We start from the raw sequence: 21,940 nt of genomic DNA on the forward strand, positions 1-21,940 counted from the left end.
CCTGAAAACTTTAAAGGTTTTCGAAAACAAAGAAAGGCTAAGAAACTGTCACAGCCAAGAGGAGCTAAAGGCGACATGAAAACCAAATGTAATGTGGGGTCCTGGATGGAATCTTGGAACAAAAAAAAGGACATTAGATAAAAACTGAGGAAATCTGAATAAAGTATAGGCTTCAGTGAATAAGTGTCAATATTGGTTCATTAATCATGACAAATGTACCATAATAATGCTAGATGTTTATAATGAGGAAAACTGAGTGTGAAGTGTACACAAACTCTGTCCTATCTTTGCAATAAATCTGGAACTTATGATACTGTATTGGTGGATACTTGTCATCACACATTTTCCAAAACCTATAGAATGTACAACACAGAGTGTGCCCTAATGTAAACACTGGACTCTAGTTAGGAACAGTGCATCAGTATTGACCCTTGATTGTAACACATGTGGGAGATTTTAATCACATGGGACATTGGTTGGGGATGAGGGGTCCATGGGAACTCTCTGTACTTTGCACTCAATTTTTTTCTGTAAACCTAAAACTGTATCCAAAGAAGTCTATTAATTAAAAAAAAATACACAAAAAAGAAAACGCTAATAAATCTAAAAAATTTTTAAGCCTCCAAACTCGCAGCTAGAAGAATTTACTACTGAAAATTGAATAGACGGGGGAAAGAAACCTAGAAAGTACTTTACAAATAACTGGAGAAAAGGCTCAGCTGGCTGAAGTTTCTCTAGCTCCAGAAAAAAGTTTAGCAATGAGAGTCTGCATGGCCAAAGAGTGTGCATGTTGGGGCGTCTCAGGATAGAAGAAGGCTCCCTGTGGCCACCTGAGTTGCTGGCTCTGTTATTTCCTCTCCCCAGACCCTCTCCTCAAACAAAGTGGTGTTCTGCTGATTCATGGTTTTGCACCACCAAGCAAAAGAAGTCATCCATTTTTCTGTCCAAACACACACCACCTGGGATTTTAGATCCATTAAGCTCTTCCAAATGACTGGTAATGGAAAGCCTCACAGCTTCATTAGCAGAGGCAAATATTTGACTTCATGAAGGATCAATGTCCTGTTGATTCCAACTGAAAGAGGCCTGAGACACAGGGCCGGCTGGTGATGCCCCACAAAAGAAGATCAGTCTGACACTTAACACCGCCCTGACGCTTTTGGATAAAAAGGACAACTGTCTCGTTTCTCACAGGTCCTGATGGCTCCTGCCAGGTACTTATTTCTACATACCAATTTATCCCACACTTAACGCTTAAGGCAAACATTTTATTTTGCCCAGACATTTGGAGAGGGTTTGCCTGGATGGTTATCGTCTGGTTCACGTGGCATCAGCTGGGATAGCAGGACTGAAGGATCCATGCCCAGGATGCCTTCTTGACCCACATATCCAGTGTCCCGGGGCTCCTTGGCCTCTTTCCTTTTTCACGTGGTGCATATCTTCCAAGGCCTCTTCATGTGGCTTGGGCTTCTCACAGTATGGTAGTCTTGGGGGCCGTACTTGAACTTCTTCCATGGATCTGGCTATCCTTGAAAGACAAGTCTTAAAGTGTGTTCTATGAGACAGAAAGTGGAAGCCGCCGGTCTCATATGGGCCAGGCCTGGAGACAACTTGTGTCATTTCTGTCACATTCTGTTAGGCAAAGCGGTTCCAGAGCCTGCCCACATAGGAGGGTTGGGGGCATCGACCCCACCTCTTCATCGGAAGAATGTCAGAGAACGAGTCGCCATCACTAGTCGGCCACATAGCTTCCAATACCCTACCTAGCTGGAAGGACGGCAGTGTCTAGTCTAAGCTGGCCCATATCCTATGAACCAAAATAAAGACCAGCCATAAACAAACTTCTGGGGAGATACAATTTTCTTTTAGGTGCATCCTGTCACGTGATTATCAAAGTGTGGACAAAACTGAGTAACAATGAAAATGATCTAAAAGGATGATGGGAAAAATACTGTTGCTACTCCATGACAAGACCCATATCCTGCTTTTATTTTCATTTTGTATTTTGCTGTATCTATACATCACTTAGTGGCAAGCAAGTAGGATGCCTTCATGATGATAAATGTCCAGAGTAAGTTGCCTTGTCGTTAGTTTTGTTACCATCCTTAGGTCAAAGTGTGGGAAACTTTTTGAAATGTTCTAGAAACTGTCATTCACTGCTATGTAGGAATCTTAGCCGTGAGCGATGTGTATACCATTTAGTACACATTCCCTTATTTTACATTAGACAGAACTGTGGCCAGAGTGGTAAGTCGCCTTGTCCAGGGTCCACAGTGATTCAGTGCATTAGCCAGAACCAATATGAGGCAGCCAGCTGGGTGCTCTGTCATCACGTCATGCACTGTGGGAAAAGGCAGGACCAGTTTCATAACAGAAATGCAGAAGAGCTTCTACTCACAATTCCTCAAAAACTACCACTGATGCCTGAAATTCTTCCCAAGGGGGGGTCATTTGATGTTATTCCTGGTAAAGAGTAATTATTACATTAAGTGAATGCCACTGTGTATAAGGGGAATGGGAGGGAGTTAAAACATAAAATTCCAAGGTTTGGTGTAGAACTGTTTCTTAGCCAGGTCTGCCCTCTTGTCGGCAATGGCCAGGAACAAAATAAAGAACGTGGGAGATTCTGTGATACGGATATGGCAGGGGATGTCAAAAGGAGGACCTTTACAGAGAACAGGGAAGATTGGGAGAAGGATGGGCCATGATGACCCTTTCTGGCTTTCCCATGTGGCTGAGGACCATAGTTAAAAGGACATATCCCCTGAAGAAATGAGAAAGAAATACCCATCCCTTCGGCCTCAGCTCAGAGCCCTGGAAGTGCAGATAGAAACAAGTGTCAGTTAAAAAAAAAACCAAGAGAAAAACAAGATGAACAACTGTTAGCTGTAAATTGAAAAATAATTCCAGCCTAGATGCAGCCTAGCTGTTACTGTATATATCAGACTGTATCATGTGATTAAAAAGAATTAGCCGTGTCTTGTCTGTCTTTTTGCCGGTACAGAAATGCTGCATGCCACAGATGTTTCCATAGAAAGATGTCAAACCTGAAATGACAGTGCTGGCAATCAAAGACATTGTACATCAGAGAATGCAAAATGCAGCAAATCACCATCTCCCAGCAGAAAATTCCCTCTGATTGCAGCACCCAGCCGGCTCCGTCCCAACTGTCAAATCTTACAGATGTGACATCGTATCATAGGCGACCCAGTTTCCTGGGAGCTGAGTGCTGCCCTGGACCATATGAAAGACACACAGCTGAGAGTCAGGTGATTCAGACTACCACAGCCATAAAATATATGAGCATCCACAAAGAGTAAACCTCCTTATATGAAGTATCAGCTTAGCCTCATTAAAAGGAGTTCTAGTTTGAACTTGCTGTGGAGGTAACACATCCCTTGCCTCTTGGAGACTCAGTTGAATGTGGGTACAATTTGGATATCCCCACTTGCCTTACTTTATCATACCATAAAGACATCTGGGGACAAATATCCAAAATGATATCTAGAAACCCCCAGGACAAAGGATTTGAGAACTGTGGAGCTGAAGAAGACTTTAGAAATACACTGATCCAAAGTCCATATTAAATATACTCAACTTTGATTCAGTTTAACATAGATTCCCCTACTACCAACTTCAGTGTCCCAGTCAAGCTCTGGATACACGAAGATAAACAAAATACAGCCCAATGCCCTTAAGACATTTCCAGTGTACTAGAAAAGAGAGACAGGTGAATAGACAATTCGTATTCCATGTGATAATCTCTATACTCAAATACGCCTAAGAGGGATGGAAGCTTGGTAAGTGAAGCTAATCAAAGAGACTTCCTGCAGAAGGTGTCATTGGTTTTAAAGAACGAGTAAGAATAAGCCAGGTGGATGGGTGTCAGGGTGGTGAGGGTATTCCTGGCAGAGGGAATGGACCGTCTCACATATCACATGGCACAGGTATGGAATTGTCAGTAAGCAGACAGAGCTGTACCGGAGGATTGTGCCTGGCTGAAGTAAGCCTGCTGCAAAGTGCAAACCACTGCTAAGAAGCTGACTTTACTCTGAAAGAACAGGAGGAGTGAAACCCAAAGAGGTTCGTTGGCTAAGGCACTGTCAGCCGACTGAGGAAAAGGCTTCGGATTTGAGCTTCAATGTGGGTAAAATTGTCTTAAATGAAGAAGGGCATTCTAGGGGTCACCTCCCAAAAAACAAGTTTCTTTTTCTCTTTCGGGAAAGCCTATGGAGCCTGTAGAAGGTGGATTTATTTTTGCTTGACGTACTAATTCCTTTTCCTTCTCACTGGCTCTGCTCATGCAAATGTCCTGTATTTGCTTGAATATTTGCTCTTTTTCTGCCTACCTAATCAATTCTGTCCTACCTACTTTTTCCATTACGCGTTTCCACATCTAGAAATACCCATTTTGCACTTTTATGCATTCATCCTCACTTTTTATCTCCAGAACTTAAAAAATATGACATTTTAACATGTGCTTCTGCTCTTAAAAAATATGACATCTAAAAAGGCAGGCTTCTCTCTCTTTGATCACATTTTCCTGTAACATTTTAAATGCATTTTTATTACAATATGAAACAAGGAATTCTGTTTCTCTAACAATAATCTAAAATGTGTTTGCTCATCACATCCTACTGCCTAATTTTGACTCTTTTGAAAAACTGATTTCAGTTATTACCACAGCATGATTGGAAAAAAGCTTAACCCATTACCTTTGAATTCCATGGCTTCTTGCTTGCACGTGGATTTTTGTCAGTTCTATTGGGCAGCCTCCCAGGGTGGAGAGCTGGGGGACAGTGGATCTGCCAGGGGCAAGGGAAGACACCCGGCACTCCAGGTGAAGAATATTATGATACTAACATGAAACAGCAATTACTTTCATTGGGCAACTATTTATGCACAACTTACAAAGCAACAACCAAATATACTTTGTTACCAATGAAACAGAAACAAGAAAATGCCCTGCAGAGATATTAAAACTTGAAAACCAGTCTAGTAAAAAGGGACTTGCCAGTTCTAGACGCTTGTATTCCCAGAACCATGTCTGTGTACCAGCTGCAGGGCAAATTAGCTCTTCCCATTTTATGAGGCACTGTGGTGTAACGGGAAGAGGCATGTGGGACTGAACCAAGTTTTCCTATTTATTAGGAGTATGATCTTGGGCTAGTTACTTAATGACTCTAAGTCTTAGTTTCCTTGTCTGTAAACCAGGAATGAAAATAGCTTATCAAAAGTGTATAAAGGGTGTCTCATTTTTTCGTTCCTCTAGAAGCTAATATTTGGTGACTATAGTTAATAATACTGTACTGTATATTTGAACCTTGTTATGAAAGTAGATCTTAAAAGTTCTCATTACCAGGAAGAAGTTTTTATAACTAGGTAGGGTGACAAATTTTAACTAGACTTATCATGGTGATCATTTTGCAAGGTGTGCAAATATTGAATCACTATATTGGACACCTGAAACTAATATAATGTTATATGTCAATTATACCTCAACAAATTTTTTGAAATGAGCCATAAAAACGGAAGCTAATCCTGAGACAAGGATTATCTGGATGAGGACCCCCAGAAACTTAGGGATGTGGGAAGTGAGATGGGGAAGGAAGTCAATCCGAAGAGCTTTAGAGAGCAGGATACAGTGAGGGCACCTGGGGCCTAAATCCTGCTGGGACTTCCAGGACACAAAGTAGAACATGCTTCCAACTGGTCCCACCTGAAGAAAACTAGGATATTTGTTTACCAAATTTAAAAAATCAAGACTCAAAGAATTGCATAACTTGGGGGTCCATCCATTCCCAGATGTCCCTGTGACATGACACTCCAGCTCTTTAGAAACAACCTTTCTACAAATATTGACAAATACACTTTGGTCACCAACTCGGAATAATTCAAGAGATCCCAATAGCCCAGAGACACATCGAACCCAATCATGCCAAGACTAGTTGTGCAACTTTGATTGTCACACTGGCAGCTACCTTCTGGCCAAGTTCCTGTAACACATGCAGAGTGAAGGCTGCAGCTGAAGTGTGTCCAGGGACAGCGCCCCCTGTTACAAAGTTCTAACTGGGAGGGATTGGAGCTGGGAGATAAACAAGCAAAAAAAGCTAAAATTTTGGAAATTTTTATTGATGGTGTTCTTTTTGGATGTTGTGTTGATGAAGAGAAAAAGCTGCAAGAGGGTAGGAGAGAAATTTCTTTACCTGAAGAAGAAGCACACTTTTCTCAAACCCTTCAATTATCTGAATGGTTCGAATAATTATTTGGCTTTCGGGAAGCAGAAGGAAGCTCTGAGGAAACCAGTTCCAACTTCTTGATATATTTTGAGCTCAACTGATTAAAACTGAATCTAGAAGGCTATACCTCTTGGCGAGCATAATAAGTTTTTTTTCTTACCAGAAATAAGGGTTCATGTTAATTATTTTGACACATAGGTTGTTGTTAGCAGGTACACGTCTACGTTGCATCAGCCAAAACTCAACAGTTCATGGGACTGCAACCTAACTGCTTTATTATTATTATTTACTATTATAACACATGGACCTACCTTGAATCCGAGCATCAGTACACGAACCTCCTATCAAAGAATTAAACCTTGAACCTCCCACTCATCACCTCTTACTGAAAAGGCAGCGGAGAGAAGCCACATTTAGGGAAGAAGTTGTTAGGGACAAGTCCCAGCTTCCTCCATATTGTCTGAATTCTGTCCCTGTATTAAGTTTGATCACTGTCAGGCCCCACTCTTGAACTACAGCTGAGTAATTCCCTGAAGAACCACCTTGACTCTGTTGGATTTTAATATTTAGGCCCCCAGTAGAAATGCTGACATTTCTTTCCCACGTGCACAGCGTTGGCTCCCGATGGGCTCTAGGAGAATCCCAAAGTGGGGAATCACAGCTCCACTCTGGCATCTTAAAAATGAGAAACTCAAGTACCAAGATGGGAAGTGCCTTTCTTAATGTCCAGTTGCCATCACGATTTCAGTTAGATACAGGGCTAGCTTTTTTATAGGATTTTTTGTTTGCTATTGTTAGACAACCAAAGAAATTATTAAAGTGCTCTATGGGATAAAAAGGGGAAGGGCTTTCAATTATCAGTCTTTGGAGAAGAGAAAGAAAAGAGAGAGGGGAGGAAGGGCTGCATAGAAGGTCAAACCCCATAGTTGAAGGTGACGATGGAGGACCAGGAAGCTGGGGTTGGCAGGGTTACCAGAAAGATTTTATGGAGGAGGAGCACCTGACCTGTGTTTCTACAAGGCTTGCTACACGACGCACGGTGTTCTTCTCCTCAGATGCTTGACGTGAATAGGTATGTTATGCAGACAAGGAGGGAGAGACCAGGTTTTATGTGTAGGTTGAAAGGATTTAGAAGAGATAACACATATTGAAAGATGAACCAAGATCAGAGGTACCATGGCAACATTTACCTCATCCCAGAAATTTACAGAAAACCTGGGAAATTGTGGAATTCTACATCATTTAGAAAAAGGAGAGTGAGGCAATAGTGTAGAGGTCTCAGCAAGCCAGAATGCCTATTGGATATTAAGGTTCCATTATACGAGTCCTTTCTAATAGAGTTGGTCTAGTACCAGGATTTTCTGACACCTAGCCTAGTGGTCCTTTCCGTAAATTAAATGTGGGTGAAATGCCTAAATATGGCTCACAAAATGGATGAAACCTTTGGGAAAATTACCTTTGTGGCTGTCCTACACTGGGACAGGCATAATACCAACATACCCTTTGAACAAGAACTTGGCTGAATTCAAATAAGATACTGGCAATCAATGACTAGCATTGCAGCTACTACTTTGGGGTTTATAGTTTTTTCTCTTTGTCCTAAATCATTCCTTGGCTTTGAACTTTTCCTCCGCTTTCCCCAGGGTGACCCTTCAATCCATATTACACGTGCTTCTTCAGCTGCCACTGAAATCCTACATTTCATCAAATGTTTTCCTCCTGACCCCGGGACAAGCCGATCTGAGAGCGACCATGTTTGGTGGCCTGGCAATTGGAAATCTTGTATCCGCTTCCCACTTTGATTGTTTTCTCTGATTCCTGGGGATTCAAATCAAACTGTCATCTCTGGGAGCAAGTGTCTAGTTCCGAACAAGATGCACTTTCCCAACAGCCTGATGGTGGAGGAAATTATGTATTGTCTGGCCCCTAAGATTGATGAGTAAAGGAAATTGAAGAGGCCTTTGCCTGATTTGGGTTGATAAGGGGCACTTGGGCATGCGGACATTGTTTACCACCAAACACTGCAGATGAGGGCTTTAGGACAAGCCATACAAGGAGAGGCTGGTCTGATCGCCTGGGTGTGGATAAAACACCATGGTGTTACCTTGAGAGCTTCTAAGGAGACTCCCACAAGAGGAAACAAAAGCCAAAGAATAGTCTTGGGGCAAATGTCAGCATTTACTCATGTGAGAGTGGAGGAAGGAGGGAATTAATGACTTTTTTCTTTTTCCTTTTCATGTATGTGTAGGGAGGAAGGTTAATGTCAGCTCCATCAAGAAGAGAGTATCAATGGCCCTGGGAGGGGGCAGACCTCTTCCTTGTGATAATTTAAGCCATAAAGCTGAATGCTATGACTGGCTACCAAGGCATGTGAAGCATCCAATCAGTCTAAAATCTAAGTAAGTCATGTTATGTGGGTCTGAAGGAGAGCTTAACTCTTCTGGTACTGGAGGAAGTGGTACAGGGGCAGCAGGACAGGTCACCTTAAATGTAGAGAAGACCCTTCTAATTTGTAGAAGGAGGAAAGGATGCATCTCCCTTTTAAGGTTTTCCTCCAAGAGAATACTGTCCTTCAAGGCACCAGGATTAAGAAAATGTTTTAAATAAGGATGAAATAGACTTTTATTTACTTTTAAAAATGTATATTTCATGGGATTCCCTGGTGGCGCAGTGGTTGAGGGTCTGCCCGCCGATGCAGGGGACGCGGGTTCATGCCCCAGTCCGGGAAGATCCCACATGCCGCGGAGCGGCTGGGCCCGTGAGCCATGGCCCCTGAGCCTGCACATCCGGAGCCTGTGCTCTGCAACGGGAGAGGCCACAGCAGTGAGACGCCCACGTACCGCAAAAAAAAAAAAAAAAAAAAATGTATATTTCAGAAAAGAGCTATGTCTTTGTCTTGAGGCACTTTGAGCTCATACACTTCATTCCGTTGGCTCTCACTGAAGCTTGCAGCTTGTGGAAACGTGAGGGTTTTTATGGGCCATGGAAAGACTCTGAGGATGGAATATGATTTTCTGTTTCAGGGCTTGAAAGCAATCCAACTCTAAGCTTTGACAATGTTCCAGTTACTACTGCTGCGTAAGAAACTACCCTAGAAATTAATGGCGTAAAACAATCTTTTTATTACGCTCATGGATTCTGTGTGTCAGGAATTTGGATGAAGCACAGTGGGAACAGCTTCTCTCTTCTCTTTAATGTCTGGGGCCTAACTGGGGAGATTCAAAAAGAGCGACTGGGATCATTTGGAGGCATCAGCACTCCAGTGTCTGGTGGTTTTTGCTGGCACTTCACTGGGATCTCAGCTGGGCCATTGGCTGGAACATTTACACATGGACATTCTGTAGGAGCCAGTTTGGTTTTCTTGCAGGGAGCTGGATTCCAAGACCAGTTGCACCAAAAGAACAAGGCAGGAGCGCATAGCATTTTAATGATCTATCCTGGGAAGTCACAGAGTATTATTTCTGCCATACTTTGCTGGTCATGGCAATGACAAAGTTCCATCCACGTTCAAGGACAAGGGACATAGAGTCCAGCACTCAATGGGAGGAGCCCTGGAGTCACATTGTAAGAAGACCATGTGGGGCGGGAGATATTGTTGCAGCTGTCTTTGGAAATACAACCAGCCACAGCCAACAATGATTTTTAGAACAACGTGGGAGATAGATTGGTGATGGGTAGAAGGATGAAGGGTGCAGCCCAACCGTGCATTCAGAAATAGCTATGGTTGAAGTAGACCAAGGTCGTGGAATCTATACCTGTAGGCTCAAGGCCTATGGCCATTCTCTACCATGAACACATTTACAAATGCCTGTGGCTGGTCACAATTGAGACGAGGGAGGAAAATTTGAGTAGCTTGGTGAAAACTGATCTCCACTGCTGACAGACAGCTCAACAAAGTGCTCTTCTGCCTGTGAGCTGGCAATGTGCCCAGTCTATATAGAAAGGCAAAGGTGCTTCCGAAGGTCTCAATGTCAGAAGGTCTCAGGTCCCCTTTGCCTGTTGGCCAGTCATCTGGAGTGGCTACTTGAGTAACTCCTGAGACACTGAACAAAGAACATGTAGCTTCCATGGGAAGTACAAGCCTGTATTGTATTCAGCTGCTTAGGTCATTTGCTGGAAGCTATCATATTTTTAGAAGAACTAATTTTGGGTCTGGTTCTCTAGGAGATTTTACTCACAGTTTGCACCCTCTGTGGGAATTACAAATGAGCATCATCACCTTGGTAAAATCAAAGAGCATTTAATGGTCCTTATTTTCATTAACATTATATATAATTTCATACCTATATAGACTCTTTAGAGAGGTTTAAAAGTCAGATGATTTATTTCAGGCACTTAAAAGGTGCCTGTTCAGTTAGCTTAGTACTTAATAAAATCATGAGGAAGTGCAAAAGTTCTGCTTCTCAATAGTGATAGAGGTTTTCAAAGTGATAAAAAGCTCTTTCATGTCTTAGGGTCTTTCTTTTGTAAGAACTACACTTGTGGGACTGACAATGGTAGCTCTTTCACTTTCCAGTGTGTTTGGGAACCTGCAAAGCATGATCTCAAGGCTGGATCTGCTCTGCTTTACCAAGTACCACAGACCTGACTCTGGCCACGTGAGTCTAGATCCTATGTCACCTCCATGCATGACAATATTGGCTCTGATTCTAATTTTCTATTAACTCTCAAACAGCTACACATGTATTGAAATGAATCGAGACTGGCAGCCCACTTGGCAACTGCATTTGCATCTGAGAACAATTGGGATGAGTTACCAGCCAAGTGGCTCTTGAAGATCTAACACAATCTTAAATGTTTTCAACATGCTTAAAAAACAGTGAGGCTGGGAAAGGAGATGGGAGAGAATGAGAGATGCACAAAACCCACAGTCTCAGCGTTCTTTCACAAGCCTCTAATTGGAGAACCTTAAGAACGAATCAGACGACAAAGTTGACCTTCCTCTTGCCAGGAAAGTGGCATGGAAGTGCCTACCTGACTGGCCCGATGTGAAGCACATCTTTCCCCAGGTGCTTCTATAACAAGGGGACTGGAGAAGGGAAAGAGAGGAAGGAATTTTAGAGACCCGGAATTAAGCTGTTCAAATGACTGAAATATTTGGGTTCTTCTTAGAAAGTATCTATTTAATTTTTTTTCTATGAGTGTTCTTCAAGAGGGTGTTTCCAACCTGATTTATTACCTTTCTCTTGAGAAAAGTGGATTTATGGAGCAAAACTAATTTTACACAGACACACTTACATATACAAACATGTTCACACATATTCCTTAAACATTTCTGGGACAATCAGCCTTTCAGTAGGAAGACAAAGGGCAGTAGCAGAAATCATGACCTCCACCTGTGCTGTTCCAGAAGCCGTGGACTCCTCCACCATCTGCTTTCAAGTCCTTGAGTCAGCAGACAGAATCATCCCTCCTGCATGGAGAATGCTTCATTAAGTCTCCCAGGTGACAGCAAACATGGCATTTTATAGCCAACACAACTCAACTGCTCCAGTAGCGTGAGCATGGAAAGAGACACTTTGCTTTCCACTGTGTGCACATCCAGTCTGCGGGCTAAAAAGATCCTAAGGACCTCATAGCCAGGAGCTTGTATCCCGGACATTTGAATGCATGAGGTCAGCTCACCCATCCTTTTTACAAACTAAGTGCACTTCCAAAAATAACTCTGCTTCAGATAAGACTAGTTCTCCTGACAAATAAGCTAAAGAAAACAGCATTCCTTTCCTTCAAATAGTTCCTAGCACAGTGTACCATTACTTCTTTGTACGATTCTGGAAAGTTGCATAGTCTATTACTCTCCGAAACTGAGCGGACTTGACTCCCAAATCTATCTCTTCAGCTTAAGACCAACCTCCAAACTCATTAGCAAAATAGAGATAGTAATATCTCATCATATAATTGAAAGAATTATACGAAGCTGCATATGTAAAGGACCTTTATAAATTGATCATCACTACTTAAACATAACGCATTTCAATCAGTATTATGACTTTGTAGTCCACACTACAAGCTCATGGTCTGTATTTGTGGAGAGTATAGAAGGAGAGTCAATATTTTTTTTGCTTCAAAAAGGTGGCAAGACAAAGCTCACAAATATCCCAGCATGATTTCATACACTTAGTTTGAAAGATGCTGCAAACGCGGCCTGGGTGTTTCCCAGCCATAGGCATTTGCTTATTGTACTGTCAATTCCGTCCTCTTCAAATGTACCTCTATAAACTAACTATTAAGAAGCCTAGTTTATGTATCACTAGTCAAAGACTTGGCCCATTTTGAAAATTACATTTTTAAACCTTGGGCATACAAGGAAGAGTACTTCATATTTTTCTGAAAAAGACATAATCTGGGAAAATTTTTAAAATAAACTGAATTTGTGTGGATGATTGCTTCTCTAAAGACCAAGCATTCATTACCTATGAACACTGCAAGTAGTGCCTTTTCTCCATGCTGCCAGAATGTCAGTGATGAATACAGGGACACTGATTAAACGGAACTAGGATACAAAACAATATTCAACCACCCAATGACAATCAATTGAATTTGATGTTTTCTGATGGCAGAATACCAGACACAGAAGCCAAGAACTATCCAGGCTTCATCAACCGTAAAGCAGCCCCACGACAACTCAACACTCGTATAATTGTCTCAACTCTATAGACACTTTTTAAATCTAACCATTAGTCAAAATGGAATGAGCTAGGCTTCCTGCTTCGTTCATGCAACCTCTGGGTGTGAAGAATGGGAGGAAGAGAAAGGGGACTGGAGTAGAAAGAAGAGTTCAGAGGAGGACCTGGAAAAGGTCAGTCTCACATAGCTCTGCATTTCAGGATGTTGATGTAGCCAGAACCAAGCCTCCACAGTACTCATGCCTACTTTTTCGACCAGCCACTCTTCACAGACATCAGGGAAATAAGTGATGTGACATCTCCAGGCCACAGTGCAACATTCTTTATAATTATCCTCTACGTGAGCTGCACTTCATCACCATAACAACCTGCACCCCATACTAAGCAGGAGATAATCGTGGAAAATGGAGAAAATGAATCCTATTTCTGATTTGCCTTTGTACCCGATTAATGGATATTTATCACGGGGAGACTGTTTTATCTGGTGACCTCATGAGCTCTTTATATATCAATACATGGACCAAAAACTACTTTAAAGTCACCATCTGAATCCAGGTAATCAGGACTTCTTGGCACCAGTGTGGTTCCTGGCATGATAGGCAAAGCTAGAGTGTCTATATCATTTAATGTGCAACCCAGGACCCTTTGATAGGAAAAGGGGATGCTATTAATACTTACTACAGGGCAACAGGCATAAACCAAGACTACCTTGAGCCAATGAGACACAGGTAAAATTCCTTCATGTGAACCTGACGACGTGTTAACCAGCTCGAGGTTGACAGTTGGCCAGGACAGCGTTTCACTTTGAAGCCTTAGAATCAAGGGAATAAAAATAACAGAAAATGACGTCAGACACTTCACCTGCTGTGGTCAGCCATGCCACGTCCTTCCATTTCTAGGAGAGACAACACTTGGGGGGGAAGACAAAAGAGGTGTGTGCCAGTTAGAAAGGAACTGCAGGGACTGGGAGGGAGACTGGGAGATGGGCTGAGAGTCTTGAAAATGAAAGGTTTTCCCATTCAGGTTTACTCCCATGCTGTAGAGTTGACTATGGCAGGATCTGACATAACCCATTATATTTTTCTGGGAAAATACAGAAGTATACACTTATGTTGAGTTAGAAATACTAGTTGAGTTAGAAATACTAATGCCTTCTGGACCTGGTAAAAAGGTAAAGTGAAGATTTCCACAGAAGACTACCGTAAAGGGAAAAACACTCGCGTGCGCCTCCTTTACTGCCCTCACAGAACACTTCAGTTTTGACACTTCTGGTTACCAAAGGTGTGGGGTTTTTCGCCCATATGCAATCCTCTGTGACACCAAATGGATGTCCTACAACTCAGTTCTATTCTGAGACTAGCCAGAGTTATCATGAACCCCACAGCTCAAGGGTTGGGTCTCATGATTTCCCCCGCTTTAGATGCCAATCACAGTAGTAGGTCTCCAGGTGACCCACAACTTCTGTCCTACTTGGTTACAAATCAGAGTTTCTCATATCTCCCTCCTTGGATTCAATCATTTGCTACAACAGCTCATAGAACTCAGGGAAACATGTTTACCAGTTAATTATATAACAAAGGATTCAATTAAGGATACAGATGAACAGCCAGATGAAGAAGTACACGGGGCAGGGTCTAGAAAGGTCCTGAGAGCAGGAACTTCTGTCTCCATGGAGTTGGGGTGCGCCACCGTCTAGGTACATGAGAGTGTTCACCAACCTGGAAGCTCTCTGAACCCCGTACTTTTGAGATTTTTATGGAGGTTTCATCACATAGGCATGATTCAACATTAACTCAATTTCCAGCCCCTCTCCTCTCCCTGGAGGATAGAGGTGGGCTGAAAGTTCCAGGCTTCTAATCATGGTTTGGTTTTTCTAATGACTAGCCTTCATCCAAGAGCCCACCAAGAGTTGCCTCATTAGAACAAAAGACGATCTTATCACGCAGGAAATTCTAAGGGATTTAGGAGCTCTGTGTCCAGAACCAGGGTCAAAAACCACATATTTGAACAAAAGATGCTCCTAGTATTCTTAACACTCAGGCAATCACAAGGGTTTAAACACACTGATTCAGAAACTCAGCCAATGCCCTGCCACGGTGGTTATCTCTGCAGTAATCATGCTTGCCCAACCCTCTCTACCTGGGATTGCACAGGAGCGGTCCCACACCTTTATATTCTCCAAGTCCCTGCATTTTCCCTCCACTCCAAAAGTAGGGTTACTAATCCTACTGTAGAATGTGACCCTCCCCTGTCTATATGCTGAAGGTTTCCAGATATACAATGCAAAGGGAGAGAAACTCAAGACACAATTCAATCCTTCCATTTTATTGTTGAGTACCATAGAATTATGACATCATTGTTTATTAAAACTACAAAAGGACTTAGAGATCATTTTCTTCATTTACCCTCTCATTCCACAAATGGAAGAAGCCAAGCCACAGAGAGGTGACAACAAGCCAAAGGTCAAATGTGTAGGTTAGGGGTAAGTCAGGGATTAGGACCCAGGCTTCCTGACTGCCAACACAGAGTTCTTTCCACTATGGCACCCTATTCTCTGGAGCATTATTTATATGCTTCCCAGGTGTTTTATTTAACAGGTAGGAAGATTGATTGAAACCTTGTTCAGTGTTTCTAGGCAGGTCCAAGAGGTAGCCATGGTGCTTTTTGCCACTTTCGTGTGACAATGCACAGTCCAAACCCTTAGGTGGCCACCAATCAACTCCTCTAAAGCCCACAGATTGTTGTGTAAGACTTTGATCAGAAGACAATCATCTTTTTTTTTTTTCTAATTTGAATCTTACAACATCTTTCCCTACTAAAAAGCCTCCTGCTATCAGCAAACACAAAATGTAGACATCAGTGCCTTAAAGCTTGGTAAGGTTAAGATTCTATTCATCATTTAGAGCTTCCTGCTAGTAGGAAATGTATTCAGGAGAGAGCAAAAACAGATGAAAAAGAATCTCAAAGGGAAAAGAAATAAATAGTGCAATTAATGTGATCTGAAACCAAAATAAGAAAATCTACTTTGAAGAAGCAACATCACCAGATACGGGAAATATTTCTTTGGCTGAAGGGAGAATGTACTGCATCCAATTTCTCTGACAACGAAGTTTTCAAGTTGAAAAATGCTAAGGGGTAAGAGAGAAAGCTCGCTTCTCAGAACCTTATGTTAATGCATATTTGGGGGCATTTTTAGGAATCTGAAGGTAGACAAAGATTGGGACGAACAAATTTAGATGTTTTGTTTCACACAAAGAATAAAGTGATTAGAACTGAAATTAATTAGTATGGAGGTGGAGGAGGAGGTGTTTATCAAGCCACAGATGTTTCCTGATAGATTTGACTATAGTCTTCCTATTCGCTTTAGGAAAGTGATGGTCATGCTGGCAGCACAGAGGTGAAAAGCGAGAGATCAAAGCTGGAATGCACTGGGATAAGACTGATTCAAAGAAGCAGTTCTGCCCCAGGCCTGCAGAACAGAAGCCAAAAGTGTCATCAGAATAGTCCCTGTGTTTTCATTGCACTTGAGGAAAAAAAAATCCTTCTGCAAGGAATCACAGCTACTGCCTCTCTAAATGAGTACATTCTAAGGAAGCCCTATACACATACAAGCAAAGAGGATGCAAAAAATGTTGAATAAATATGCAGTGGATTTAACCAAACTATTCTGTTTCTCCCCCACCCCTTGGCAGCTTTCTTGGATGGTACCATTCAGATAACTGCCTCTCTCTTCCCCTGCATGTGCCTGTGTAGAAAATATTCATGGTTCCAAGGAATCAGCTGGACTCAGGGCCGTGATATCTCACACGACACTCAGCAACACACAGAGTCTAGAAAAGTGCGTTTCATTGCAAGTTTTCCCAAATGAACACAAATCTGTGAATGGGTTCAAGTTGTTATAGGTGGCTCAGTTTTACAAGGAGGGACTTCTGCAACTTTGGATAGCTGCGCGTTATCAGCAGGGATCAAGGAAGACCTGTTTTATGCTGTTTCATGTTGGAGCAGGTTGTTTTATCAAATGACCGTAGTATCATTGAGTGATCAAAGGATGGTTAGGTCACAAAGCCATGGAATATTCTAGTTACAGGATCCTCTATGGCTATAAGGTTTACAAAATATTTAAGGTAGAAAAACATTGCAGAGCAGGTGCCTCTGAAGCTCGAGCTGGTTCCCCAGCATTGGTAAAATACTGGCTTTTGATTTCCTTTATCTGATGATACCCATGTAGGTTTTTACTTTTCATCAGTGATTGCTGCCCTTGAGAATGAATTTGAAATAGAAAAGTTTTGCAAGAAACTCATAATCAACACAAATACTATGTCATCCTTGGATGCCTCTCGAAATAATCTCAGTGCTCATTTCTGCCACTCATATTTTTTCCCTTCAAGGGTCAATTCATTTCTTCTCAAGAACACACCAGCCCCTGTGAACTCTCAACGCCTCCACCTTTACCCTTCAGGAACTGATTGTTCAAAGGGCTGCCTTGTGACATTTTCTGTGTTTTGTCTTGCAGAACTATTCGACCTTCCCTATCTCCCTCTCATCTTCCGGGCTACATACTAAATCAAATTCTCTGTCCAAGAGCAGTAGCATTGTCCCCCACCTTTCAGCCACTTTTTGGACACATGCTTAGTGAACTTACATATTTTAAAAACATACCAACAGAAAGTTAAACATACAGGAAACTTGCAATACTTTCATAAGCTCTGTCCTACCCACAGCTAACAAATCCACAAGGAGAAAAACACACTAAATCGCCATGATTCACTGGGTTCGCACAGCAGGAAAACCTATTCATCCTCTATGATTGCTTCAAAGAACTTGCCAAAGATAGGTGTTATATTAATCTAAGAGATTCCTGGTATTGCAATGTGCCCTAATGTAATTCTTAGCTGTTAAGTACCTTTATTGATTCCAAAGAATTCATCGGAGAGACATGGAATAATAAGGTACATTAACACTTTCCACGATGCATAATCCTTCTCAGGAAGCTTTGATGCACTAAAGGACCGGAGCTGAGAAAAATAATTTTCTCTCCAGTCTCCTGTGACTCTTCTCCAGGAAGGAAGGCAATTTCTCTCAGCAAGGTTTGCATTTCGCTGACTGTTTTCCATACCCAATACAATAATATTATCGTATTAATCTCCTGCTTGCAAAGGAATGTGCAATATTTACAAGTGTTTATTTTTGTTGTTGCTCTTTAAATAACGTATGTTGTTTCTTCACAAATCCTGGGATTAAAAGAAACTGCTTAGTTCTAACTACATTCGACAAAATAGGAAAATTGATAAGCCCTAAATAATACAATCCACACCAGTTTTCCTGACACTGGATTTAACTTGTTGTTCTTTACCTAGAAATGTGGGCCATAGAAATCAGCATGTAGAGAAGAGGTTGAGAAGCTTGGAGCTCTCCGGGGCATGACAGGGTTCCTGAACTGAGGACTGAAGAGGGAGCCCATCCGTTTAGTTACTCAGTCACGCAAGTTGTGTTTATTGGTTGTCTACCATCTGCCAGGCACACTGCCGTAGCCATAGAAGCCAACAACACAGGCCTGGTCCTTGCCTTCATGGAGTTTATACTCCAGTGGTGAACAAATCATCAGTCATAACTTTATGCCCACATATTTACTCATAGTGCCCCAGGGGAGGCTGAGGCACAGGCTGAGAGGGTGTGCCCTTAGTTCCACCTCCTCTCCCTAGGCCTTCCAATGTGAACCTTAGGCACTTCGGTCTTTTAAGACATCATGGTGAAAATCACAGTGGAAGTCAGGCAGGAATAAGCTTAGAAAGAACGCTTTGGCTCTAACGTCTATGGGGCTTAGAGAAACACTGAGTCCTCAATACTAGATCTTTTGCCCTGGCTCTGACATCTTGGATAATTCAGTCCTGCCTTGGGAACTTGGATTTTGTCTTCTGTATAATCAGGATGTCAGGATGGGTGGTGAGTGAAGTTCCTTCCGGAGTCTTAAGATTCTCTGTCTCAAACCACAATTTTTCTATTTTCTGCTTGCATCCACCCTCCAAGCAAGGATCTTTCAGATCCTTCCATGTCTTTCTTGCCTTCTTACCTTTTCACGGGTCGTTCTTTCTGCCTGGAATGATGTCCTCTGCCTGAATAACTCTAATCCATTCTCCAAGTCTCCCCTTAAGGGTCACTCTTCTGATCGCTTCACTCTAATTGGTGTCATCCTATTGCACGCCACCACGGCTGCCCTCACAACCACTGCCTTCTCTAATACCATTGTTTTGTACTCATCTATGCGTACATTTGTCTAATGACTATCTCTGCAACAGGGCTGCAAGTTCCATGAATGCAAAGATCATGACCGTAGAGCTTATCGCTGCTTTTCCAGAACTTAGTACACAGCCAGTGCTCAATACATACTTGGCAACGGAATGGATGCTTGAATTTAAAGGACTAATCTTTTCATGTTAGCTCATTTTTAGATTATGTTCTAAACCTAACATTCCATTTTCCCATAGATTTCCATCCTAAGCTGAAATGCTTTGTTTCCAAAAACTCCAGAAAATCCATTCCTCTTTTTTTTTTTTTCCATTTGGTTGACAGTGTTCAGCTGTTGTTTGGAGCAGTATTTTTCAGAGTGTCTGTCTCCCGACCTTGACAAATTAGCAGTCACTTAGGAAGCGCTTCTCTATGCTTTTGCCCAAGGACTTTATAAAAGGTTAAAATAAACCTTTTTAAAAGATGAGCTTTTATTGGCAATTTATTTCTCTAATTGATGGAATTAAAATAAGAGTGGCAAATTAGCCAAGTTTTATCTCAGGTACAGGGATTGGACATGAGTAATCCCTGTAATGCAGTCCTAATTGCCATCTGCATGACTCTGGGAGAGGAATATCCCATTATTGATTTAGCCTTTGATGCTAATCTTAGAACCAGAACCAACCAATCGTTCTTCAAATTGCTACTCTCAGGCGCCGTCTGCTGCTTCTGTAAATTTAGACCATGAGGCCCAGGAAGCTGCCCGTGGTGTACCCAAAGCCTAATGAGGGGACACCTTAGCTGCCTGAGGAGACCAGGAATGGGGAGGAACTCTGGGTTCTGAAACACTGGGGAAAGTACAGATCGTCAGAACAGCAAGAGCAACAGGCAGTGTCTTAGAAGAAGAACCACACTAGCAAATCTGTGAGGTCAGCAAGCTTGAGAGTAGGAACAGCAGTAGATCAAATCGGGGGTAGGCTTGTATCGCCCTCGGTGTACCCGTCAGGCTGCCCTCCTGAGGGTCTGTTTCTCACTCCTTATCAAAATTGCTCTCCTCGGTGCTAATTCCTGTTCTTAATTACCCTGATAAGGGAGGCAGCTTGCTGTGGTGCAGGGGCAGGGAATTTGCTATCACAGGGACCGGGATTTAAATCCCAGCTGACAAGCATAGGATCTTTAGCAATATCTAATTATCTTTTGGCTGAACTACCGTTTCCTCTTATAAAACCTGGGGATAACAAGAGCTCCTTCATCCAGTTTTATGTAGTGCAGACAAGGATCAATAAAATATTACTTTCCTGTCCTTTGTAACTATTAAAGTCTGCATTTGTTAACTCTCAAGTAACAAGAGCTTTATCAGAAATAATGTCTCAGTCTGAAGAAGTTACTGTGTGTTGGCAAAATGTCAGATACTAGAATGTGTGTGTGTGTTGAGGACTGGGTACCTTCGGCCCAACGTGGTAGTTGAACCATTAGTCTCTGCTCTTCATTCCTCTGAAGCTGACTTTTTTTTTTTAGCGTCTTTGTTGGGGTATAATTGCTTTACAATGGTGTGTTAGTTTCTGCTTTATAACAAAGTGAATCAGCTGTACATATACATATGTCCCCATATCTCTTCCCTCTTGCGTCTCCCTCCCGCCCACCCTCCCTATCCCACCCCTCTAATGAAACTGACTTTTTTACCTTGTCATGCCTCATGGACCCAGTAACTAGGCTCTTGGCTTTTTTCTTAAAACTGAGCACCCTCAACCTCCATACCTACAACACCATCTGATTATCCCTACTCTTGGCTCCCCCTGGCCAGGGACTATGTCTAGATTCCTGGTGCCCATGCTCACCTGCTTGGTCAGCCTTGATTATTTGCATACAGAACCCCCCCTACTGAGATATGCCCAATTCTTGAATTCCTGTCATTGATGATCTGTTCTCCTTCAACACTGACTTGAGGACAGGTTGTGACATATGGCCAGTTGTCCTTTTTTTGCAAACCTCTGATGGTGTGAGACCATGTGATCAGCACAAACATTTAGTAGGTAAACCACTATGGGCACTGCATTTGTAACCAACTGTGTTTCCAGTAGTCTTATCTGCACAGAGGACCTATTGCTATTTTTCTGCTATAAAGACGGGTGAAAGCATTGTAATTAATTCTTAAACCACTGAGAAGAGAACTAGAATGGGAAAAAGTACTCAGGATTTCTTATAAAGTGGATTAATCCAAAGCTGACCTCTTTGTCAAGGAGATTACTTAGCACCAATTGCAAAATTTCCCAACACCCAAGCGATCGTTTGATGGAGTTCACCACACTCCAGTCAGTACTGCTCAAGCTGCTAATTATTTATTTTGGATTAAAACCTTGGTAATGAGAAGAAACTTTGAGAGGTCTCATGCAAAGCCATGCTAGGATTATAGTCAGAAAGCAACTAACAATTTCTAGGAGGTTCTTTCTTCTTTGGGAGAAGAAAAAGTATAGGATACAGTTCCTGCCATGAAGATGAAGCTTCTACGATGAAACCAGCAGAGATGAGATAAGTTGAGAAAAATACTGTCATGAAATAATGACACAACTAACACATCACTCAGCTTTAACCAATATCAAGTTAATTTCAGATTCTCCTCTTTTTAAAGAAATAAAACACTACAGATACAGGTGAAGCCCTCACCCATTAAATTTCCCTCTCACCCAGAGGTAAACATGAGTCTGATTTTGGTGTGCATTGCTCTCAGTCATAATTTTATACTTTTACTATGTGCATAGGCATCCATTAGAAAACACTTAGTCTTGTTTTCTTTGTTTTAAAAATTTACATTCCATCACACTCTGTGTATTTCTTCACAACCTGCTCTTT

Source organism: Phocoena sinus, chromosome 15, assembly GCF_008692025.1.
Source record: "Phocoena sinus isolate mPhoSin1 chromosome 15, mPhoSin1.pri, whole genome shotgun sequence".
In the NCBI taxonomy this organism is placed as follows: domain Eukaryota; kingdom Metazoa; phylum Chordata; class Mammalia; order Artiodactyla; family Phocoenidae; genus Phocoena; species Phocoena sinus.